Below are 26,368 nucleotides of genomic sequence, written 5' to 3' on the forward strand. Positions count from 1 at the left end.
ACAGCAAAATTGTTATCAACAAGAAGCAGACTAAAGCTTCTGTTAGCTTATAAGTCTGATTCACAGGGACAGACCTATAATGTTACAAAGACTTAATAACAAACCACGTAGCCAGAAGCAAAGTCTGAATTAGTGAAAGCTATGTGAAATATAGAAGTTAGAGTACCAGAGTTCCTCAGCATTAATATTTTTACTGAGTTCTGCCAACTTCAATCTGACAGTTTAGGTGGTGTAAAAATATTGTGGTTTTAGGAAATCCTGACATAAGCTGGAAATCAGATCTTTGGCATCAGTGATCAGTCCTGAAAATCTGTGCGGGAGGAATGCTGCTACTGCAAAATAAGCATTGAGGGAGTGCAGAGTAATAGCTAAAAGTGACTCAGCCAAGAAAACCATAGGTTGAACATGGAGAAGACACTGTGAATGTGTTTTAACCAAAACAATGTTTTAAATCCCAAGTACCAGGATGACATGTCCCGGGAGATTGAATTATCTCCCATTATTATGTCCAATATGCAATACCATGCAGAGCTGTTCTGTGTTCAAACCATTCTGCACCTTTCTGAGTCCTACTGAAGCAGCATTAGAGCTACAAAGACCTATTCTACTCCTTGCTTAACTGCTAAAATCTGACTGACAAGGTAGATGTTTGTGATAAGATGTGATAGAGAACAGAAATCATAAGAATGTAGTATGTAGTATTTGCTAGGCTTTCTTCTGACAGTTGCAATAGTTTGGGACAGCTTTTGTGGATCATGAAGGTAACCCTGGACTACTGTAGAAAAAAATAAAGAAATGAAGAATCACGCTTCTGTTGCCAGTGGCAATGGGTCAGCTTTCTAACTGAAACTGTATTTTAGATAAATATCTTACAAGAGAACAATGTGATTGGAAGACAGAAAAACTGGAGAACAGACTAATTTCATATTATATAAGGAAACATTAGAATTTGAAGATGCAAAGAACCACAAGTGTTTCAAAATCATGTGCTCTTTTAGGACTTCCTACTAATCTTTCAACTTGGCAGAGTCTCGAGAGAAGACAATATTTCCCTCCTTCCCTTTCCTTTTTCCTTTTTCCTTTTTCCTTTTTCCTTTTTCCTTTTTCCTTTTTCCTTTTTCCTTTTTCCCTTTTGCCCTGTTTCCCTTTCCTCTCTTCTCCTCTCTGAAGCAGTGTCAGTGAAAATATTTACTTATAATTTGTTAATAATTGCAGCTGTATTAGCTATTCCTAGGCAGAAACACTAAGTAATTAAGATCCAACAAATGATCTCATTCTGCCAATAAGTTTGCAATTCTGTCTGTGTTTTTATATATAACTATTGACAGCTAAGAAGGCTAGAAAGAACCTATGACTGCTGATCATGCTTTTGTCATGAACTACTCGCTTCTCTGTTGCTAGTTTACTTAGTATATAAAATCCTTATTTATGCCTTCTTCTCAGCAGCTTTTTTAACAGCTGGCTAAGAGAGTTATTATTTATTAAAGCTGTATCCATGACGATACGACCAATTAAAAAAATAAATTACTCTGGTAGGGATATATCCTGCCCTGGTAGATTTTGTTTTCAGAAAATGAGTTACTTGCTGATGTATGCTTGGAATGCAATGAAGACTCTATATGCATTTCAAGATGTCAGTAGTCAATACTTGGTCAGATTAGATATTTCAGTGTTCTTTCCATAGCCCAACAATGAGAGTATTTGCAAGGTCCAGAACTACAGATTCCATTGCAAAAACATAGGAAAAAAAGTTAAAATAAGCTAAAAATGTGGCTCATTAAAAAAATATGTGGGGGGCAAGAGGATGCAAAGGAGAATATTTAGCTTAAAAATTTCCAGTTTGGGAATGACAGATCATAATCTTTTATGTAAGAATTTTAAATAATATCACCTGTTGCAGAGTCAGGACCTAATATTTCAATTGTTTTTGGTTTTGTTTTCTCTTTGTTGATGAGTACTCCTCATTCTGAATACTAATCCCACTGCCTTTACTGACCAGTGCTTCTGTAAAAATTTCTGCAAATACGTTTAGGCAACAAAATCTAACAAATACATTGTTCTTTCAAAGAACATTTTAGTCAAGCTTTTCATTTTCACTCCATTTTCCATCATTTTTCTCTCTGTCTCGCTTTGTGCAGCTGACCTCATCCTAATTGCTGTGCTATGAATGTGTTCCTCGTCAAGATTAGAAAGAGGATATTGTCTCAGTTATATATGTAATTGCATATGGAAGGAGCTGCAAACTTACATTTTGAAAACTGAAATAATGATATTAAGCGTTAATTAATTTTGTAACATTGCTACTGTGTGAGCATGTTATTAAAACCTGAATTGTAGTACAGATAACAATTTCATTAATTTCATGATCAAGTTTTGCTGTTTTGTTTTAAATGGTTCCAATTCATCAGAGTGTAAGTGATCTCTAAATCCACTCTAAAGTATGGATTTGCTATTAATACCCTCACTGCTTAATGTTTGACCCATGCACATTATATGATAGGTCATCTACACTTCCCCCTAAAGAAAAATGCCATTTATTTACTTAAAGGTTGAGAGCTTTTCAGCTGTTAATTAGCTGACTTTCATAAAAGCTACAAAAAGTAGCTTTGACATTCTTGTGTTACAGACAAAGATATGAAAGCATGGACACTTCAAGACTGGAAAGCTCCAGTTTGGGGGGATTTCCAATATTAAATTTGTAAGATTCAATTATCAGTTGCTTTTATTTTGAGTAACTTTTTATATCTCACTATTTGCTGACTGCTACAGCATTTCTCTGGAGCAAAATCACAACTCAAAGGCTTGAAGAAGAACAAAGATGATGGACAGAGAAGCTATCATTTGTGTGTGGTTGTGATCAGTGCAATCAAACAGGTTTACCCAGCATTGCCTCAGTATTATGTGAGAGAATGCAAGTTTAGAGTCCAGTTCTCAAATATGTTGTTCAAGCACTCATTGTGGAGTCCTCCTTTTTTCAGCATTCACCTTAAAACTCTAGGAAAAGGAAGTTGTATTTTATTCATTGCACAGCTGTATTTATGCTAAGTGGGCAATGTGGGGAGTATGTTCTTGTCAGTAAACTTTGCTTCCAACTAAGCAAACAGATAGTCTACATACAAAGGTGTTTTGTATCTCATGAGGCTTCTGGAGAAGTAAATTTCCTTCCCCCTTTACACCAGTAGGAAATTGAAGGTTTTTGAAGCAGCTTGCTTTCCGTCTTAAGAGAAAACGGGTATGATGTTCAACCCACAGTAACCAAGAACTTGATGTTTATGTTGCTTTTTTCTCATTGCAAGTTGACTTGTTCTAGGAATCCAAGGACACTTTAGATATAGCTTCCACTACTGCCCTGCACAGATCTGGATCATGCAGTGGAGGAGGAGGCATTTAACTCTAGAACATCAGCCTGCACATAACTGCTACTGCCTCACCACAAACACACCTACTCTCTCTCCACCTCCCATCCCCTCTCTCTCTCTCTCATTGTGATCAGAAATTTCATTCTGAGTCTGGGCAGTTATTGTTGTGGAGACCAAGAAGCTCCCTACCAAGCCTCAATTCTTTTTCAGTTCAGAGAATCCTGAGCAGCTCTAATAGAAAAAAAGTGTTGCTTGTGATAGACCTTGTCTGGTTCACTTCTGAGGCAATGTCCCTTTGCTATAGCTTTGGCTGAGAATATGTGCCTATCTAAAATTATTAATGTGAATACCCATATCTATGCCTACCATGTACATAATACTCAGATAAGGTCCCAATGGTGGTGTTGAATAAGCATGTTAAGTTTTTTTCCAGGAAAGTGATATTTAGCAAAGAGAGAGTTAATTAGGAAATTATGCAAAGGAGGTATTTACAATTTTGTTTTGATCACGAGGCAGGAAAAGAACAGTGAAAGGATGACCTCTGTCATGTCAGATGCAATTGTAAATGACACTCAATGTCTTTTGCAACAATTACAAGTTATATGTCTCAGATACTGCAAAACACCAAACTCCCAGGTGTTTGTTTGTAAAATGCTACCCTCCACAGCAAAGGATTTTACACTTTTTGTTTCTCATCTCTCATTTTGAGATCAGATGAAGTGGCACATTCCAGCGGTTTCCAGGGAGACAGCGTTTTGCTCACAGACAGGCGTCACATTTTGTTGCCAGCACTAGAGATTCTTTGATTACAGGAGAGAGGAGATAATTTTTTTCTTACATTCAGTCCTTGCTATCAGTAATGAAGTTTGTGGAAAACACCTTCAAGTGCTTTATGATGCTGTCTTCTCATGCAGTTAATTAATTAATTTTCATATACAATGTTCTGTGATCATTTCTCATAAATTTTCATTAGCCATTGGGGCTTATCTTAGCACATAAGCTGCACAGGTTTAAGTAGTTTTCAAAATTGTTCTAGGTGGCTTTTTTAATTTATGTATATAGGATCTTAAGGTCAGTGTCCAAATGTTCTTTAATTCCCAAACTATTTTTAACCATTACAGCACTTTCAACAGCACTTATATCACTTTAAAAAGCAGCATTTTAAGAGTTATTCTCAGTTCTGCATTGTAAGAAGAATTAGAGCAGATCCATGCATTTTGAATAAGAAAACAAGCAATTCTTACAACTGCTAGTTATTATTCAATTGCCATGGGGAAAGTAAATGTCCTTTGCAGCTAAATAAATAAATAAGAAATCCAAAGAGCGCTCAGAACATAAATTTCAACAGAATCCAATGAGATTTCACACATCTACCTGGCAAGTTACTGTGGATAAATAATGTGCTATGATGAATCACCCAGACTTTATTAACCTATACTGATTTAGGCTTCTAGTATGAAAATATTTCATCGCATTATTTTATTGCCTATTACTGTCACAAAATAAACTACTGACTATGGAATGATGTACCAGTTTTGGACTGATTGATGGACTGAGATTACCTGAAAAAGGCACGTCTTCTTAGGGCGCTACAACATTAAAGCAATTTTGATGTTCATAAGACAGCTACAGATCTTAACAGGGTTAGGGCATGGAGAAATAGACATGACAGCTGCACATGCGATAGAGATTTCTGTTAGGTATTAAGACTTTCAGAGGCCTGCTTAGATGGCTGTTTAGCTCAGAAGCTGAGAAGACTTCAGAAGGTTTTTAAAGATGACTTTCAAAAATGCAGCTGGAATACTTTGGAGCTATAACAATTCTTTTCTCTTCCATGGATTTTTGGAGTTTTATTCAAAATTTTCCTGATTTTAATTTTAATTTTAATTTAATTATATTTATGGAGGGGTGTCTCAGAGTGTAGTGTGGATGGAATAAATCCTTTCATGAGATATAGAATGAAACCTCTTTATTCAGTCCCCATTTCAAAATGTTCAGTGTAAATCTGAGAGAAGTGGCAGGCTGGTGCTGGGGGACTTCTGTCTACAAATTTAAATGAAGTTTCATAATTTGATCCTCAGTAGTCATGTCTATCTGTGCCTCAGCTATTCTGATTATATTCTGGTGTGTTCTTTAGTTTAAACAGATGGAGACTTTATTCTGAAATGCTTAGGGGAAATGTCTTAAATTTCATACTTAAGTACATCTTTTCATATTTAAGTTTGGATGAGTGTTTAGCCTAAGTGGCAGGACATTGTAAGTAGAGCTTTGGCCCTGATCACTGCAAAAACAGATGCCAACGTCAGACAAAATGTCTGTCTAGCTCTGGCACTGGACAAAAGTTGGAAAGATCCTAAAAATATAACAGCATGTATCATGCATCTCTGTCCACTTGAAGTTTAGGGAAATCCTAAGCGAGACATAGCTTCTATTGATCAAAGTAAATGCCATTGAACTTGTCCATAGTCAGTAGGCAGATCCCTGTAAACATGGCAGTTTCTGTGTAGTCATTTGAAGGTATCCAGGCACAGAGTTCATCAGGGTTGAGCCTTTAAACTGGGCTGCTACAGAAGTCTGTATATCTACAGAACCTATACCCTGAGTAGGTATATGCACACATGCTGTTTCTGTGACTGAGAGGTAAAAGTACTAAGAAACTGTTTTTTCAACTGATTACGACTCAAATGAAGTATTTTTTTTCAAATAGCTCAGCATGTGAAACCTCGCTCAACCAATAGAGCAATGGTTAATTACAAGCCCAGCACCAGTCTAAGGGACTTAAAAATATATGCTCTTGCTTCATTATATGCTAAAGATCTGCTGGAAACCTCTTACAACTCCACATATATTTTTTTCATTAAATTTGATATTTAGAAAAAATCAAAGCACTTTAAGTCTTATTTAAATTCTTTGCTTTTAGCAAAGATATTGGATGGCATATTTTAAATTAAAAGCTAAAATGATAGTTCCTTCCTTAATTTTTTTTCTCAGAAAGTATAAATTTACTCTCTTAACCTATGCTAATAAGAATTTTGTATTTTTAGAAGGTATAAAATATGTTTCATTTTAAGGTGGATTTTGTAAAATTCCCCTCATATTTCTTTTTAAAGAAAAATTTTTTTTCTGCTCATTTACGTTTTCATATTAGCATAGGAAGCATAATTAAACTGGCAAATATTGACTTTTGGATTAGTTTGCAAAAGTATCAGGGTAACCTAAAAGGCAAGAAATGCACAATAAACTGAACAATGTACAGTAAAATAAACAGAACCTTTCTAATCCAAAATGAATGATTCACGTCTAGCAAAGGAGCAATCATTTCATTGCAGTCTGATTCACTGACCGGTCTGAAAATGTTATAACTTTTCTTCAAGGCAGATCAAGAAATGTTCTTTTGTCACAGGAGAGGCGATGTAGGAGTCTAATGGATACTTTGCCATCTGCTTAATGGGGAGCAAATATGCCATAAATGATGAAACCTTTTTATTGCAGAGGTGAAGACAAGATGAAGCCAGCAGGACTAGCTAGAGGCTCCCAGAACTCATGATGGTTAAACATGGTTAATCTGATGATGATTGCTGAATTTCTGAGCTTCCAGTTGTACTGCAGGAACAATAATCACAGAACAGGCTCTGCCAGATAATTTCACTAGTGTAGATAGTTTTATGCAATGCTTACAGGGCTTGAAAAGAGGTCAACTTACCTTTATAATACCACATTTAAAAATATGAACAATATAATATGTATATATATTTTTTACCACGTATTGTGGAATTTATATTCAGATTTTTTTTCTCCTTCAAATTCATCATTAGTGGTTCTGAAAGCGTACTGAATATCATTAGTGGCATGATTTTTATGCTAATGTAACATAAATACAGTCAGCACAAAATGTAGGCATACAGTAAACGCACACAGCCTTAAAATGTTCTACTCAGTTTTTTGCCAGTATTATTAACTGTGAGAAATTTTGAGATTGCAATGTTTCCAAATGCCAGACCACATTTAACTCTGTTGGCCACCATTCAGCAAGACACATAAGCATGTACTTTACAAAAGTGTTCTGTAAACAAGAGCAGTGACTTGCTCATGGATCCTGAAATATAAATATTGAATAGGCTATCCTAAAATGAGAATTCCATCACTCTCAGCTATTCAGGACACTGTAAATGGTGGTGATATCTTCTTGCTAATGCTCAAAAAAAAAGCAACAACAACAACAAACAGCAAACAACCAAAAAAAAAGCCCACCATAGAAATTTTGATTGCTAGGACCTGAAAAAAATTGTAAATTTACATTTGCACATTCCAAAACTCTGTGTTTTATCACAGAACGTAAATTGTTCAGGTGCAAGAAAGTTACTTGCAGCTCAACTGAATCTACAGCTAAGAAATGCTAATGGATTTGCTTTTACAATGGAATAATTTCAACAGAAATTGAAGGATACCAGGGTCAGAGTTCCAAAGAAAACTTAGTGTTGAGGATGTTTCAGCAATCTTGACAAAGCAAGTTAAAAAGAATGAGGAAATTAACACTATCAAGTTCTGCTTCACTGAAACTAGAGCAGTGCTGTGGGCGGAGCAGTCCAGCTGGCTGCTGGAAATATAACTGGTTCCCAAAATGTTTGTTAATTTTATCTCTCTGTCCTCCCTGCCATCACCAAACTTGGCAGGCGCTTCCCTCTCCCCTTTCTGTGCTCTCTCCTCATCACGGTCCCATAAGCATGGTACAGGCCATGCAGTGGAAGGGGACTTCCAATAGCGGCATTTTTCAGCCATGAAGTAGTGTTTTCCAGCAGAGCAGGACTCTGTAGGAAAAATTCTCAGCCTGCATTACTAAGGATGATGAATCCAAATATATTAAACAGTGGTACCTTGGAGTTACACGGTTTTCAACATGAAGATTATTTTATCAAATAAAAAGATTTTGTTTTTTTTTAAAAAAGCTTTTTTAAAATTTTATTTTTTAATATGTGTCAAAACAATGGATAAAAAATAGTTTTGGCTTTTATGGGATCTGAAAGATCACAGAAATATAAATACTATTTTTTTTTATTGAGTGAAATACGAAGCCTTTCTGAAAATACCTGGACTGCCAGTCTTTTGAAGTCAAGAGGAGATAGAATGGTCACACATTTAGGTGCTAGCTTTAAGGCATATACTTGTATTAACTTAATGTGTTTATGGACTTGATTTGCCCGAGGATTAAGTCTGTGCTTAAATATCTTTGCAGAACTGGGTATTAAACAGAATGTTTTAAAGAAGACAAGGTACCTGGGGTGTTTGAAGAGGAAAATCAAATCACTTTCATAACTTAGAAATGTCATATAAATGCTCATCTCAACATCAGTGGAAAAACCTAAAAACCTATGTTGCAAAGCATCAGAAAATAAGAAAATGGGGTTTTGCTTTGAAAAGTTCAGCCCCGTGCTTATGCATACAATAATCAGAAATAGAGATTATCAGAGTAGAAAGATTTAAAGGGGCATTATCAACTTGAAATATATTCATTTATTTAAAAAAAAAGATTTAAATGTAGTGTCTGATAAAATTTCTACTCTGTGATTGCTCTGAATATTTTTGCGGCTTTACAGACACGATTTTCTCTCTGTTGTTGCAGTGAGAAAGAGTCACAGAAATGCAGAGAATAATGAAACAGAAGATACAAAGTGTGCATACAAATGCAGAAGAAAATAAAGTATTAAGAACAAGAAATAGTTCACATTTTTTTCAGTTATTTGTAGTTATAGCAAGCCTTGGAATTACGCCAAACATAAGCACATTATTTTCAGGGAACAGAGTGACTTTTAAGTAGTGTTGCTTAAAGGCAAAAGGCATTGATCCTCACTTAAATGAAAATTTCATTTTCCTTTTCCTTTTCCAAAAAAATTGTTCAATAGCCTTAGATTTTTTTGTTGTTGTTGCTTGTTTGTTTGTTTTTCAATCAGTATCCAAAACTTAGTTTAAACCTGGAAACTGAAAGTATTGTTGGCGCTACTGTTCTATATGAGAACTCAATCACTTAATTTTGGTTCTGGAATATGAAATTGTTTATCTCTAGCAGGACCTCATGGACTACTTAAAAATCTTGCTACAGTATGTCTCCAGTTAAACTAGTCATCAAGTCATCCAGAAAGAAAATCAAGTTTAATGCTAATCATATATTTATGCCCCATGCCCAGATGACAACCTTTGTGTGATCCTAACACTTCGCAGGCACAAATATCTATATTTTCCCAGTCTACTTCAGCTATACTCAAGCCAGTTTAACTTTTGCCATAGAGAAGAAGATCAATAAAAAAGTGAGAAAACAGAATTAAGAATAGATTTTTCTTCCTCAACTATCAAAATATTTTTGGTAACAAAAAACGTAGGTGCACAAAGAACTAGGTCACTTGTCATGTGAGAGATGGGATTTTAATTTTGATGGCAATTGTTCTTACTTTCATTTGCCCATGTGTGGAGAAAGAAGAGGAAGCTGAAGATCTCATTAATTAATAAAATCAGGATCTATGCCTGTATTTTGACATATTTTAACCGAAAAACCTGGATTTGGTCTGTGTTACTGTTGGGAGAACTCACCAGTTAACAAATTTTCTGTCTTTCTGCAACAATATGTAATTCAGTACAAATACATATCAAGCATCTTGAGACTATGCATTATACCCTCTAAATGCTTTCCAAGCCAGTCATAGTAAAAAAAAAGATGAAAAAAGAAGCAGGGGAAAGTTAAAAATCTGAAGAAGTATTTAAATATGGATAAAAATGTAGGGTTTAGAGAATAAAATATTGATTTCAGAGTAAGCAGAGACTGTAAATAAAGGTACTGAAATGAGAAATGAATTGGTATTTTATGAATCACAGAAAATAACGATTGGGAGTTCATAGCAGTTGTATCTTGATTCTAGGAAGAGTATTTTACTATCTCTCCTCCACTGCCAGCTCTGCCTGGGTTTGGAGGGGGCATTAATAGGATAGTTTCTCTAAATGTATTCTACTTCAACTGAATTATCAAAATATATTTACATCTTTCTCAGTTTCCAGCTGCAAAAGTGGAACTGCTTTCTTTTTCCTTGAGTGGTTTTATTTTTTTTTTATTCTCTTCTTTCCATAAACCTTAGCAAGATTCGAGCAAGAGATGTGACAGCTGGAAATCGTAATAGCAAACATGTTGGAAAAAGATGAGTGGCACTATATTGAAAAGTGTTATGGCAGGATCAGTCAGCTCTTCTTTCCCAGTTTGCCTCTTGGTCTCACATTGACCTTGAGTTCCTCACAGCAGTGCCTGTTGGAATAATTGATTTTTCAGTTCACTGACTGAAAAAAAATCCCATTCACATTGACCTGAAATGATTTCTTTTTCGGGTGGGAGGTTTCTTATCCTATTAAATCAGAAGTTTTAAAATACTTTGTCAGGGTTAATTGAGGAATATTAAGCAAACAAACAAACAAAACAGTGAAAGACCCACACAACACTACAGTTAAACAATGGGGCAAGTGTCAGTTGGAACCAAAAACTTTGTTTTAAATAGCAGACAAAATGGCTTGACCTTTAATAAATGTTGTCTTACTGAAATACTCAATGTCTTCACAAGAAAGCTGTGATAGTTTTTAAGCTTAATTTTATTGGAGAACAGAAACATTCACCACAACACTTTATTCAACATTACTCTGAGTCTGTACAAGATCTTACAACTTTTATTTCAAGAGGGGACATGGATGGGGACTGAAACTGCCCTTTCCTTGGTGTGTTCCTGAGGCTTTTGGTCCACACGTTTCTGCTTCTGCTTTGTGACCTCTGGGCAATGATGGTAGGGCAGCTGTCTTCAGATTCTGAGGGTGGATCTGGACTTTATTTCCTTCTCAGAGGAAGGGTAGCACAGCTGCATTTCTGTGTCTCTGAAACACAAAGAACGCTTTTACAGTTGACCAAGATTTGGAAATAATTATCAGTGTGGCAGAATTTGTTCCTTATTGAGGCATTAAATAAACATTAAAATGTTAAAGTTTCTTGCCTCAGTTCCAGATGCTAAAACCATTTTGTCTCCCGTGTGCCTGTAAATTGTGACAACTCAGTGTTGCTGATTGGCCTGAAAGGTTTTAAATGGCCTGGTACTAAAATAGCCTTTATGTTTGTATTCACAACCAATAAAATCAATGCTAGAGAAGTGCAAGCAAAACAAGGGTTACAAGGAATATATAGCAACCAAAATAATGCAGGCAAGTCATCCTATGAATAGCTGACCCTCATGCTGCAGTAATGCTGACATTTGCATAGCAAAGAGAGGAGCTGATGAGGGCAGGCACACTGGGATGAAACATCACAGATCCAGGCCCCACTACACTGTGTTCTTGACCATGACTTTTGGTTGAATTTATGGTGTTTTGAGGACATCAGTCTCCCTTAATAATGTTAGACTTTTCATTTCTATTCTTATTATTTCACTTAACATCTTAATAGAGTTTCTACTTCATATTTCCTTTTTTCTTTCTAAAAATCCTTGGGGCTGTTTTATGTTTTAAAATAGTTTGTCTGCTCTTAAACTGCTAGAGGTGTGATTTCCTTAGCAGCTAATTCATTTGGAAAGACCACTGGCGAGCTCATGGAATACATTACACCTCGTTCCATTGCCTTCCTTTAGAATATTAGCATAACACTTAGATGGTCAAAAGGGTATGTTTATATATTTTTGTACAGAGGACCTAGAGGTATTTTTTCACTCTAAATTTTGAGTAAGTAATTACATTTTTCTTTCATGCAAGAAAAATCTTTGCTGTTTATTTGTTTATTTATCTATCTTTTCTTTGAGGAATTAACATGATAGTTTAGCTGTTTCTCTAAAAATTGTAGTGGATGTGACACATAAATTACAGTGAAGAAGAACTGGATACTAATTCATCAGATTGACTTTACACCTTTTCTCCTAAGCAAGCAAGCCACCAAAAAGTCCTCTTCTGCTTAATGGAGTGAGAAGCAATTTCAGGACAGGTTTATGTTGACATATTTGAGACATCTAGTTTGGATGAGCTGATTCACTATCAGTGAAGTTACTAGCTTACATGTGGGTATCTAATTGCAGAAACCAGTTGCAGAACAGAAGGTCGCACTGCCCCAGTGATCTGTGGCCAGAGCATGAGTTTCCTCTTCTCCAAGCTAGGGAAGTCTATAATATTTCCCTTGCTGGGAAAGGCAATGTATTTAGTGGATAGCAGTCAGATATATTTTCCTGCCTGCTGCCAGGACAATATGCCATTTCTTTAACCAGCCGTACTTTAAGGTTAGTGCACTGCACACAACAGGCTGAAGAAATCTTTTTGTGGATTTGTGGGGCTATTTGTTCCTCTCTCTGCAGTCCTGCTCCTGTGTTTGGCTGGGAGATGAAGAAGAAAAATCCATCCCTCTCTACTGTTAATGAAGAAAGTGCAGGAAAGAATATGTGTTGCCAACTCTTGAGAATACAAAGGAAAACATTAGGTGAAATCGAGCTGTATAAGGTGTGCATGGATCACCCGATTTTATAACACAATTTTTCAAAAAGATTGAGGCAGGCTATTCTGGTAATGACAATTCAGACTCGTCCCTTCTGGAAATATAATTCAAAGAAAGCTCATTTCTCTGACGAGTTTATTTTTAATCTTTATGGCAATGAAAAGTAGAATTATCTTGATAATAAACAAGATTCTTGAATAATACACACATTCACACTGTCTAAGGGCTTAGTTTTGGCTTAATCTTTAATTCAGCAGCAGACTGCTTTTCACAGTGTCACTAGTATTTACAAAAATGATTTATATAAAAGGGAATAAGGAAGCTATCGAAACAGTGTTGTGTACTAATGATGAAGAAAGCAGACAAATCAGTATATACCCTGGTGAAAGAGAAATCTCTTCAGTTTTGCTGGCTTCTGTATCCAAGAAGTCCTTGACACTTGCTTTCCATCCATTTCAGATTGCTGGTAAGGCAGCTGTCACCATAATGACTAAATTACGTGAAAAGAATTAAAGACAGTACAGAATGGAAAAAAATTATTATAGTGAATGGGCAATGACTCAGGACATTTGAGTTCAATTACCAGCTCTGTTTCTGTCTTCCTGTGTGATCTCGGGTGAGTCTATTTCTTTGTTGTGCTGTTACTCATGTGCAAACTCTGCTTAGTGATGCTTCTTTTCTCTCACTCACTTCTGGTTTTGACTAGAATGAAGCTGTTTTGGGATTAGACCAAACTTTTCCTGGGAGCCTGGAAGAGAGTTCAGTCTTGAATGTACACATTCCCTCTTAACTAAGTGTAATTTAGCTGCAACTATGAATTTCTTGATTACCACTGTATCCTGATACCTGTAAGTTAGTCAGAAGGAAGTGTGTTATAAAACAGCTTTTCATATGGTTAGCAGTTCTGCTAAAAGACTTACTAAATGATCACTCGTGAATAAGAAGCATGATGACTAATGCATGTGGTCCATGATGAGGTATGGATGATGCTTCTGTATTTTCATATTTATATGTCCATATATACATGCATATAGATACTACTGAAAGTGAAAACTCTTTCCTGAGAAAGTACTTGAGTATAAAAGCTGTATCTGAAATGAGGAGGGGAAAAATTTGAAAGACAATGACTTGAATAGCTGGTAAGTTTTAATGGAAAAGTTGATTAATTACTCTGATTTTTACCTGAATTTGTATGTGTTTTTAGGGACTCTATGAGGGATAGGGTGAATGAAAGTTGTTCTTGACTCTGAACAAATGAAATACTAGTTCTTTTACTTTTCTTTGTTCCTTGTTTCTCTCTGAATTTATTGACAGGAAATGACAGATGTGCCTGCAAAAGATCAGGACAAGTGAAAAAGGAAAAAAGGAAGAAAAGGAGCCTGGTGAGGAGAAAAGTCACCTATTATTGTAGTGTTTCCCTTTGAGTAGCCTTGACCAATACCTATACGAATAGCTTCACCCACATCATCTCAGGCATTCATAGTGATGTCACATGTCATTCGTATGAGTCCCCAGAAGTACTCCCCATGAAAAGAGGTCACTGGGGGCAGAACATGATGGTTTTGGAGAGGGGGGAATGTGAACTGCCCTGCACGTGAAGGCAGTGGTGTGGCAGTGACATCTCCTCACAACAGTAGGCTTAAGAAGGAGCTCCACTAAGGTCTGTAATCTGCTGTTGTGAATCATCTGTGAACAAGAGAGATTGTGAAACATGCATTTATTCTGTGTCTGTTTCCACAGTAAAACAAAAGGAACTGTTTGCTCTGGGGCTAATGTACTGCATGAAAGCACCATGACCAGAGCTAAAATAATTACTAGATCTTCAGAAATTGTGGTTTAGTGGGGTTATTGATGGTAGGTGGATGGTTGGACTGGATGATCTTGTAGGTCTTTTCCAACCTTGCTAATTCTATGATTCTATGATTCTATGCCCATTTGACAGAACAGGTTCACCATAATGCATGGCTGGTGAGAAAGGTCTTCTCTTGCATTCTACAGTCTGGAAAGCAGATAACTATGGGAATACACTATGCTTCTGTGTCAGTATATATGCTTCCCTTGATTCATATTGGATTTTTACTATGAAACTTCCCCATCCTGCACACCTACAGATCAGCCTACAGAAGTGCACATCTGTCAGCTGTGGAGGCTATCACCATTATGGATCAGTACTGCAGGGTGCCAGACAGACTCTGTGGTACACAGCAGGGCCAGCACAAGGAGGAGAATATAGATGCTTTCCAGTTTCTGAGTCCCACGGGACTTTGAACTCAACTTGAGCCAGAAACCACTGCCTCCTGGAGATGCTGAGCACTGCTGACAGATGGCATTTTGCCTGCTTTAAAGGTAGCATCTCTTGGCTCTTGCTCAGTTTGTACTTATGATCTTAACTTCCAACCTGGAGAGTAAAATTTTGCTTGACATACTGCCTTTGAAAAGCTCCAGACACCAAGTCTACTTCGGTAATTGCTGAACCATCCAGGAGAGCAGCCGTCTTTCAGGACTGTAATACTAGCTTGTTCTCAAAGGAGGAAGAATCCTTCCTTTACTACTGGTGGGTAGCATGATTCTCCAGAGGAATGACAAAACCACTCATACAGTCCTGACCTCTCAGTCTACTTTCCGATACTTGCGACCAGAGAGGGTGATAAGAGTTTGTCTCTTCTAAAGCCTGGGAAAAATAGGGCAAGAAGTGTTAGAAAGGGGGAGGAGAGCTTGTGTCCTAACTTTCAGGATTGTGTGACTGTGGTGGCTGACAGCTGTTAAACAAAAATGATTAAAATAAATGACATCATAACTTCCCTCCAAGCAAAGCCAAAATATTAACCCTAAAACAATCTTAAAAAAAATTGGACTTAATGCAGAAACTGAATGTGCTGCATCAGATGAGCTATTATATAAGACTGCCAGCTGTAAACTTTGCACAAAAGCAATCTACTGTGTCCTTTTATCTTGGAAGAGTGAACACACTCCATCCTCTGTTGTGCTTGGATCTGGAATCTTTGTCCTCTGCAAATATTGGACAAATTTCTCAAGTGTCTGTCACTCTCCACCAAGAGCCCATGTTTCCTAATGTGATAACCTGAACAAAAAAAGGACCTCATGTAAATTCTATTAAAATTCAATCAGGGAAAATAAACTGCCAACATCTGCTCTTCACTTTGGTACTGTTTAGGTGTTTTCCCTTGGTCTGCATAAAACTGCTTACATAGCTTGAATAAATGCCAGCCCAACATTTCAGCATCTAATCAGCTAAATAACCATATGAACAATGGCAGTGAGAAGACAAATGGGAAGGTGAAGGTATCACAGGATATGAATTATCTGGCTACTGTTCCTCACTCAAAAATTGCTGATTAGTGCTCTCCTTTAAAATCTGATTAGAAAGGATCTTGTTTTCATTCATTTAAGTAGGAGACTGTCACCTTTTATGCTTCAAAATATATGAGACAGCATTTATGTGAGAGTGACTCTCCTGGGTGTAAAAAAAAAAATTACTTTGGAAAAATAACACTTATACCATCCTTTAAGCAGTGATCACATTCTTCTTTTCTTTCCCCTAGTCCTGAAACTCCTTGAATTACAGTAGTAGGTCAGATTTCTCCATGGTGAAACTTTATTGGTCTTGGCAGATTTTACACTAGGAATTTGTCTGGTACAGTATAAAATATCCACCCACTAATACACAAACACTCAACATACAGTGCTAAAAGGTAGCCATGACAGCAAAAAATCTACAGTGCAATTTTGTGCTGCAAAAGGGGAAATGCCAGTCCTCTCCGGGGCTGGAGTGGGCAGTGGCTGTATGCCATGCACTATTCCAGATGCTGGGCTCTTCTGAACCCAAAGCAGCTGGATCTGACAACCTACCTCACTGGTGCTTCAGGTGATTGGGTCCAAAATTTGCTGTCTTGCTTTACTGCTGCTGCACACTGGTGATATCTAAAGAGGACAAGTGCTGAATGGTGGGACAGTAAATCTTCCTAAATGCCTAAAGGTCTGAGCAAGATTCAGAGATTGTCTTGTTTCCCTCTCTAACTGATTTATTAGCATGCTCCAATGCTGCTTATTGTCCCGGGCTTAACATGAAGCATCTCTAGAAGTGCTGACATCTCTCTGTCTCTTATTCCTGTTTTAATCATTCACCTCCTAATTATAACACAGACATGATGGTGGTGGTGGGAAGGATTTACCTTTCCTCGTCTTTCTGAAGTGATTTGAACCTGGGATTAACTACTGTGGGGAGACTGAAGATGCTCTCCTCTCTGTTAACGCTTCTGTTTTATTTGGAATAAATAAATGTGCATCAGGCCAGATAATAAACATGATACAGGAGTGCTTGGGGCACCTAGGTTACTGTTCCTGCTTCTCTATTTATATTCAGTAAATCCCATGGAGGGATGGGATTTGAGGCATATTTCTGCTTTAATGTTATCTCCCAGCTGGTTGCTATCTTTTATTCCTTAGGCTGTGACTGCAAGGAATGGAAAATATGGTTTTAGAAAATGCAGTATATGTTTTAAAATGTCAAACTATATTGTGTGGCACTGAACTGGTGCAAAGTAACCTCGGCTGTTCCACTTCACCCAAGGGATTGTTGTATCAAGCAATTTTGTGCTAGATTTTATACCAGGTCAGATATTATCTGACTGCTCAGTTCTAATGTTATTCTCAGTCAAGTATGTTCTGTCCTGCAGGCAGCATATCACAGCTTTGCCTGCCTATCCAATCCCAGTCTTAATTGTGGGGCTGCAAAATCCTGGCAACTCCAGATCTGAGGCTAGTCGATTCAGAGCTGTGTCCCCAAACTCCCCACAGGCAGGTTAGCAGCCCTCATACGTGAGTATGAACATGCTACGTTCCTCCCTTTTACAGTCTTATTCTTAAGTAAATACTCAAACTTCTGCTTTCCTTCTACTGGTCGGAAATCTTTAGATGGGAGACAATATTTCTCTGATTTGATAATGCTTGTTGACAGAAACTGTACATAAAAGTCCAAATAAGTAGGAGCTAAAAGCAAATAGCTTTCTCTTCTACAGTTCCCATCCTTTTTTATTTATTTTACTTTCCACTCTGCATTCCCTCCACAAAGTTCTCCTGGTTTCTTTTGAGTCAGGATTAAACAACAGACAGCAGTTTTTGGTTTTGTGTTGCATTCTGTGTGATGTTTCTTTGTCTCTGTTTATGCTTACATACACCTGCATTTATCTCCACTGGAAAAAAAAAAAAAAAAAAAAAAAAGCAGCTATTCATTTGCTTTCTACCTACAGTTAACCTCTCTCTATTGACGTTGCTCAGCTTCTATTTTGACCTACATTTGTGACAGTGGTTCTTATTGTTTTCTTTCAGCAAAATAAATAACTTACTTTATATGTATTGTGAGGCTATCATTAGCTTCCATGAGGCTTTCACCCACAGTCTACCATCTAGTGACATATACAAACAGTAATTCTACTTTCTACATTACAAAGTGAACCAGATGGCCTTGGGCTTGACTCTTCAAGAAAGGGTAAACTATCATGAACTTCTTTTAAGTCAGATGCGATTCTGTTAGATCATTTCTAGTGTAAATAACTCAACTGGTTCCAGATGAAAGAGCCTGGAGCCTTGTAGGATCTCTGTTTTCTAGTACAAATACATTAACAAAGAGCTAGGAATGGGAAAAAGCAGACACATATGCTGCCAGAATGAGTTGTCTTAGGCAGTGAAGATAGTCAATGACCTGTCTACATGTACCTTCAAATTCACTGAATCCAAATCACCTTTGCTCTAAGATCTGTATGACAGCATTGATATATAGCTGAGCCTCTTTGAATGTTTCCTTCTCTATGGGCTCAGATGGGCCTATATGCACACTGATGTACCCTTAGCTTGGTCATGCCTGTAGAGCTTGTGTAAAGTGAACTTTCTTGTAGCTCTTGTTTTTGCTCTGTATGTTTCAGGATCTTTGGGTAGAAAGCTATAACACTGAGTCTTGAAATCCTTATCAAGCTAAAACTCTGACTTAAGTGATGACTCAAGAAAAGCTGACACACTGTTCTCTTGGATAATGAGTGCATACAGTGTAGACTTTGGGAAGAACTGTGCTGAGTTTAGCATGACCTTTAGATGCTCTGGAAGAAGGCATGTGACAGTACAAACAAGAGATGGCAAAGATCTCCTAAAAACAATCAAAAATATGTTAGGATTCTAAAGCAGTTTTTAGCATTATTTTGCAATATCTCACCTCAACTTCTGTCAGATCTCATTTTTATTAATAACATATGTAAGGAGGCTTCAGTTTATATATATGCAAACTCCTAGTACTTCCTCAGATCAGTGAAAAAATGAGTAAATAGGCCTAGTGGCTGAATCATTCTGTATTTCGCAAGTAATGCTACAATGGGATATCCAAAACACCACACTACAAGCCAAAGACCTGATCTTGTCACGTATGTTTGTTGTTGTGATTTAGTTCTTTTTATTCTGCTTTACTGCTTTGGCACTAATGCTCACTCCCCTGTAGCAATTCACACTTTTGCTTTGTACCTGAAATCTCTGCAGGTTGTGGGTTGGTTCCAGGGCTAGAGAAACGGCCTGGAGAAGCGGCTATTTCCCTTGTTATGTCCTCAACCTGCCACAAGATGACAATGTTTCTGAACTTTAACAGCTAATAATAACAAAGAGACAGTCGTATCCTTCTAGCCGACTGTCTAGGCTTTGGTGATGTCCACAGTGACTGAATTTGGAGTGCTAAGCGGGATGTCATTATAAGTGAGAGTGGAGTTATAAAAAAAGACTGGCAGCCCACTGAGATGCTGGATCATCATGATCATCATGAGATACTGGATCAGTTGTCAAATAAAGACACGTTAAGGCACTGGCATTGAGTCAGTCATCTGGAGTGGCTTGCCATGTATTTGGTCCGTCCATAGGTTTCTTTACAGAGGTCTAAACACAAGGCATGTTGAATTTTACCAACTGTGTCTGTTTTGGAGTTGCTGAATGAAGCATTGCTTGCCATATGAAACAAAACTTAACAGGAGATCAGACAGCTGCAACATCACATTCACAACTCTTAGTTTTATTTGAATGATAGTTCTTTCATTGTTAATATCCCCTGACTGTTAAATGACAGTTCTTGTGCTCCCTGTCAAACAAGAGAGACTGAAAAGCTGACAGCTTAGACACAGAAGATGAACATAAAATTGCATATAACACAGTAGTTTTGCTGCTTTTGACTTGGCTGTACATTACAAATGCTTGATTTCTCTGCTAACGGTTGTTGATTTTTCTCATTACGTTGGTGAGTTCAAACAAAATGAGAAAACCAGGTATGCATTTATTAGGAATTACACTACTTACTGTTTTAACATAAACCTCTATGTAACTTCTTTTAACCAGTGTGTATATTTAGGAGATCACTCATAATCAGAAAATAAGCAGTAATAAAAAAAAATCCCACAAACTCTTCAGTTACGAGTTTTTATATAGCTGCATGGGAGCATATATTCCATGCTACCGCTTATTTTTAGCTTCTGTTTGTAACAACAGCTTACCACAAATCTAGCATTTCTATCAATAATTTCTGAAAGGTTTATAAAGCCCGGAGCATCACTTCATCTCTGCATGGCTTCAACATCTTTTTCATAAAATGCAGATAACAATATTTTCCTCCTTTCCTCCCATATGCTTCTGTGATACTGATATGACAGCTCATTCAGCGTTGCTTGGCAATGTTGAGTTAGAACAACAAAATCAGGAAAACAATTTTTTTTTTTTTTGGTTACACATAAACAATCTTAAATATTAAAAATATTAAAAATATAAGGCAGAAAAATGTAAAATTGCTTAGGAATTAAAAACTACTACCTAAATAAACTTGAACACTGCTAATAAATCCCCAGGTTTTCACTAATTTTACTGAGAAGTGGAGGAGGCATTAATCTCATATAACTTTAGATATCTGAAAGTTGTTAACCTGTTCTGAGCTAATTGCCTAGATTGCTGAATAGTCAGCTTATAGGCAAGTCTTCAAGATAATTCACTCTATCTGTCTTAAACACTGCTCTTAAACCAGTATCTTGTGCAGCCAATATTCATTTTCCATAAACTAAAGAAACAACTTTAAAATTTTGCTTAGACTCTGCTTATTTTTAAACAGCTGAAGTAAGTTGACTTCTTTCATGATTGGATCACTACTTTGTTTTGAAAACATGAAAAAAACCATATTTTTAGGACTAAGCTATACTATGTGCATTAGGTCTGCCTTTGGGTCAGAGAAGAACAGAATCAAAGGTACGCAAGGGAAGAAACTATTACCCAGAGATGTATAAGATTCTTGATTATAGCTGCAGGAGAAAGAATTTTTTCTGTCTTGTGAAAATTTTTCAAGGATAAAAAAGTCATGTTGATTTATATTAGGCCAAAGAGGTAATTCTCAGAAACATTTATCAGATGAAAGTTACAAAAAAATGTGTTGCATATCCATCAAAATGCTACACTTAAATTTTTAACATTAATAAACATTTTAGCTGTATCTTAATAAAGCAGCAATAACACCAAAATGGTCTCCAAAATCTTGTTTTGAACCAGAATTTTTTTTTCCCATGTTAATGTTATTTCATTAATTTCTAGAGCACATTTCAAGACAGAGAAGAAAAGCAATAATAATAATAATAATAAACTAATCCTTTTCATTAGAAATAAGTGTTGATTTTAATGAATCAGCATTTTGGGGGAGGGAAAGAGTTATTTTCTGACTAAAATAGCTACAACTGTCTCCTTCCCAGACATACTTAGGAAGTCTAGTTTTGCATGAGCATTCAGGCTGTATTTTGATTGGAATAATTTTTGCCTCCTGAAGGAGAAGAAATCCTTGATGGCTGGTAAAGAAGTTTAAGGGAACAGTGACTTCCCTCGTATCTTGTTCTTAATCTCTTCCCCATGTATGTGCTGCTGACTATTTGCAGGCACAGATTCTTCTGATCCAGCACAGTAATATGGTCTAATGCCCAAGACAGGAAAACAAAACAAAACAATATTTTGTCTTCTTCCCATGTCCTGAAGAGTCAATGGAAAGAGCAAGAATTCCTCAGCCTTTCCCAAAATTTGTCCCAGGATGTCTTTATTATTAACTGAATCACTAACTCCTATTCTGTTTTCCAAGCCCTAAATGAGGATAGTCATCCATGATACAAAATAGAGAGATTGGATCACATTCAAGCTATCAGGAATTATCTCTGAGTGAGACAAATTCACCTATCACAGCTCTAAATTAAACGATATAAGGCTGTGAACAGATCAAATCTGAGACATAAGTTTGATAGATGGGAAAGCCAGAGACTCCAGATGTCGCAGGCAGAAGTAACTCATAACAACTCAAATTCCTTCTTTTTAAATGACACTCATAGAGTCCATCTTAATTCCATATAGTATGACGTGTCTGATGCACAGTAGAGGTTTTTTCTCAGTCTAATGTGCATTGATATTGCAGTGCTAAGCTTCTACATCTGCATGTTTATCTGAAAGACACTTTTTGGAAGCAGTTACATTAGGAGCCTTGGAAGACTTTTCTCCTCAGCTTTCCTGCTGTGTGTCATGAGATGGAAGAAGGGCCATGCAGCTGTGTGTCACACCTGCCCAAACAGCAGATATCTCAACCTCTGCTGTCTAGAGGAATCCAACACCTGAAATATAAAGCAAAAGAAAAGGTCTCACAGTAAGATACAAGATCAAGTGAAGAATCAACAAACATCAGTTAATAACTTCTAAATTACTTGTTTCGAAAATTCTAATTCAATGGAAAGGTGGAGGTAATATATAAGTTATTCTTCGACCATTTTATAGACATTACATTCCCAGAGAATTTGATCCACTTAGATCTACTGACATCTTTTTATCCATACATGTGTGAAATTAAATCTACGCAGTAACTTAATTGTCATGTAGCTACACTAAGTAACTACGGTTAGCTATCTAAATTTACACTTTTGAACAGAATCTCATTAATTGATTCTCTTGCTGTGCTCTTCTACGCCTCTGACATACACTGTAAGCCAGTTTTAACATACATAACTCAATTTATTGTAGCTCATCCTGCAAGTAGGCTTACAGAGTCTAGAAAAAGAAATATGAGTTGATAAAATATTCTTGTGCAGAGAGCAGCAAGATGGTGTCTTGAAAGAACTCACAACTCTTCTGAATATAGCCCATTATTTTTCCTTTTTTTACTACCCTGTTTATATGGTCCCTGACTAGGACCTTACATGCTCATTTCAAGATCTCTGTCATTAAAAGGTAGAAATTTCTGAATAGTTTAATTGAAATTAGGATAAAAGAAGGAAAGAAAGGGTATGTTTCTTATGCTAATTTGTTTTAAAATGCTGCAATTTACTTGACAGAAGGTGTCACTCTAGATTTAATCCAGAAAACAGAATCAATCTGAAAAGATTACTCTTAACGTGTAAAGATCATTGGCATCCATAGTCTGTGCATTTGCCTATTGCAGTTTATGTGCTGGAACACATAAGGAAAAATTATTTTACACGGCCAAGGATTGAAGGTCTCAAATAATGACTTTTAAATGGCTTCCATTACAGTGTGATTCATTTCCATATATAACATCCAATGCTTCAGCTCTGAGAAACTATTACCCATGGTATTGTGGCTTTCACCAAAAGGAACACAAGGGCTGTCACCTGAGCAAATATATTTAGTGGACATGTGACAACTTCTATTAACTGGGGATCAGTCTGTCTGGTCTTTGCTCATTCTGCCTGCTCTGTCACTGAAGTTAAAGGATAGTAGCGTGTGAACACAGATGCTGTGTTTAAAGAGCAGGTATTCTTAACTCTCAAGTCAAGTGAATATTAAGGGCAGAAAATACAATGAGAAATTCTTTTCAGTGATAGCTTTGTGTATCAGTCTTCAAAGCGTGAAGACTGGTTTGATTTCACAAAGTATTTACCTTCTCACACAGGGGCTCACTTCACGTCCCTAGTACGAATGCCACTGTTGTTTCTTTCTCTGAACAGCCAGGAACAATCATAGTATGCCTACATCTATGCCTTCGCCTTGGGAGAATGAAAGTTTGCTATTATACGAACAGCCAGTTTCCTCCGACAGAAGGCTGTGGAAAATCCCAGATACAGAGCAAAAGAAATAGCTGTTAATAGCAACTACATACTTGGAGATTAAGGTGAGAAACTGCTTAAAGATGAGCAAAGTCACAATCAAAGATTTCTATTTAATAGTTGGGGTCAGTGAAAGCCAGTTTAGATCATGGAAAGGAATCAGGTTTCCCTGGCAGAAGCATGGCTTTATGGCCTTCCATAGAGCTACGTCCCAGGACTAAGCAAGTTATTCAGGAGGTGAATAAAGAGGTGTAGGTCAGTTTAGGATTATGTCTAATTCTGGGTATTTCTTCTGCAAAACCAAGTTTGATTTAGTTTCCTGATCAAAGTCTGCCTGGGGATCCATTTGCTGCATTGTCATATACTCAACCGAATTTATCAATAAACAAGACATACTTATCAGCTAACATTCTGAAAGGTGAAATGCTTAAATTATTAAGCTCTTTGAGTTTTTGAGAATGATGTCCACACTGATGCTAAGAGCTTGCAAGATTTAAGCTGAGGTGTTCCCTTTTCCCCAGACAGGATTCCTCTGCCAAAGCAAGTACCACAGACAGAAAAGTGGGAGACAGTGGATCTCCTGGGAAATTTAGAATATGAGGAGTTGCTGTGATGGAGTAAAACCATTTTCCCTGGAAAGGAACAGGAAACACGATCATTTGTTGTGGACTCTCTGTGCACACGTGAGGTACTAGTAATAGAATAGATATGTAACAATTCAGCATCATTACTTCCAGCGCTCTCCATAATCAAATGTGTTTTTAAATAGTAAAACACATTTTAAACATTCCTCAGTATAATTTTGGCATGGAAGTGGAGAAGGAAGAGAAGGCAGGAGGTGGTTAGGAAGAGGAATTTCTCTTCAGAGACAGTAATATCATACTAATTATTTTTTTGTAGTGCAAGAAGCAAGAGGCTTTGAAGATTAAATGTAATCTAATACATAACTGTCACTCACTGTGAGTCACATCTTTCATTTTAGATGCAGGTTATCTCCATCCTACATAAACTTAACATTGCCCAATTTCTACTGCTACAAAATATTGACTTAAAGAAATGGAGTTCTAGGTGTATCAGGAATTGTAGGGGAATATTTTACAAGAGCAATGAGTCACTGCATGTTTAAAATCCAGACTTGACTTTTACTTGTTTTTATGTCTTGGTGTAAGTTTTGCTCAGGGCAAAAAAACAGGCCTTAGGAAGATTTGCTGTAACTTGAAGCTGTTTATCTTGGGTTTTTATAAAATACAATATTCAGGATTGTTAGCTCTTGCTGTAAAGTTCTAACATAAGGTCAACTTTCAGAAGACATGCAGCTATTTTGGGGATGGTAAGAAGGGAAACCCAAGTTTTCATTGAATAGTAGAACTGGTTTACATTTGTTTTCTGCTCTGGATTTTTGTTTTGTCATTTAATTGAGCCCACTTTCCAGTTAATTCTTGAGGTATCAAATGCTTCATGGTGAGACTACCACCAGTTTCTGGTCAAGTTCTACCATGACAGTGCAGTACATTATGGTACAAATAGATGATGAATTTTATTTCTACAATTAATGATCTGTTTTAGGTCTTCATGGAGGAAGAATTAGTCCAGGGAAAATAAAAACTCTCCAAAAATGTCTTCAAATGAAAAACAAGCCTATCTCAGTTTCAGACAATTCAGTTAACTACATTTCCCAGCTACATAAGGAAAAGAGTGGAAATGCTGAAAATACAGTTTTGCTGTACTTCTCTGCTCATCCAAAGAGTGGCAGGAGAGTGTGAAAACTTCTCAGAAACAGTTCTTGCAAAAATTCTAGAAATTAGAGGTTCAAGAGCCTGGGTATTTCCAGAGCTTTGTACACTGTGCTGGTATAAAGACTTGATGCTCACTGGCAGAAACAGAAAGATATGAGTCAGTAAACGCCTGTCATTTCCAAAAAAATATAGCTTCACATTATGAATTAAAAGTCTGATAGAGGTAAGTAACCTCCTGAAATGTTTATTTAGGTAAGAGTCCTGTGAACAGGCCCTGAGAAGCAATCACTGTTAAAATGGTGGATTTTATTACATTCAATAAAACACTTAACACGTTACAGAAATGACATCTCACTTTTTCAAATAGCTAGAAATTGCTGAGCTTAATGGGCACTGGAGTGATGATATAATCACAGTTTTCTCTGGTGTACAGCCCCTATCATTTATTATTTCAACTATTGTACACTGGAATCTGCTTACTCTGACAGCCCTACCTCACCACAGGTCAACTTGATAGCATCAGCTGGGAATGGGTAATAACCAAACTGCAGTGACTGCAGGCTTGGAAGAGCTAACTTTAAAGGTAGAATTGAGCTTAAAAGTACATAAAGAAGATGTGACAAAAATGAGAATTGAAGCATCCCTCATTTGAGTATTGTACAACTCCAC

The 26,368-nt window shown here is 36.8% G+C and overlaps 1 long non-coding RNA gene across 1 annotated transcript in view; it reads left to right on the forward strand.

Annotated features, from left to right (window-relative positions):
* LOC110394469 overlaps positions 17,539-26,368 on the forward strand; it is a 91,595-nt gene continuing 82,765 nt past the window's right edge. Inside the window, exon 1 of the long non-coding RNA XR_002435640.1 lies at positions 17,539-17,688. This is a non-coding gene — a long non-coding RNA (uncharacterized LOC110394469). The remainder of the gene's footprint in view (positions 17,689-26,368) is intronic.

The sequence above is a fragment of the Numida meleagris genome, chromosome 2 (assembly GCF_002078875.1).
Source record: "Numida meleagris isolate 19003 breed g44 Domestic line chromosome 2, NumMel1.0, whole genome shotgun sequence".
NCBI classification, from domain to species: Eukaryota; Metazoa; Chordata; class Aves; order Galliformes; family Numididae; genus Numida; species Numida meleagris.